Raw genomic sequence first — 296 nt, forward strand, 5'->3', positions numbered from 1 at the left:
GGCGATATTTAGGGACTCCTGTTTTGATTAGTTTGTTTTGGTTTGCGGACATTAGTGGGACGAGTGCTTTAGCAGTTGCCAAGTTTACGTGTTTCTACTGCTCACAGAATAGCAATTTTAGTTAGTGGGTCCCTTTTATTAGTGGTAGCTGGTCCTTAGAAGGACGAGGGCTTGTACAGGGGCCTAGTCTGCCGTTAAATACTAATATTAATAGGCAACTTTAACAGTAACAGTTGATTATTATCGTCAATTTATAGTCGACCTCTTTTTCATATTACATAGGAATCACTTTAGTC

The sequence above is a fragment of the Montipora foliosa genome, chromosome 2 (genome assembly GCF_036669935.1).
Source record: "Montipora foliosa isolate CH-2021 chromosome 2, ASM3666993v2, whole genome shotgun sequence".
Lineage (NCBI taxonomy): Eukaryota > Metazoa > Cnidaria > Anthozoa > Scleractinia > Acroporidae > Montipora > Montipora foliosa.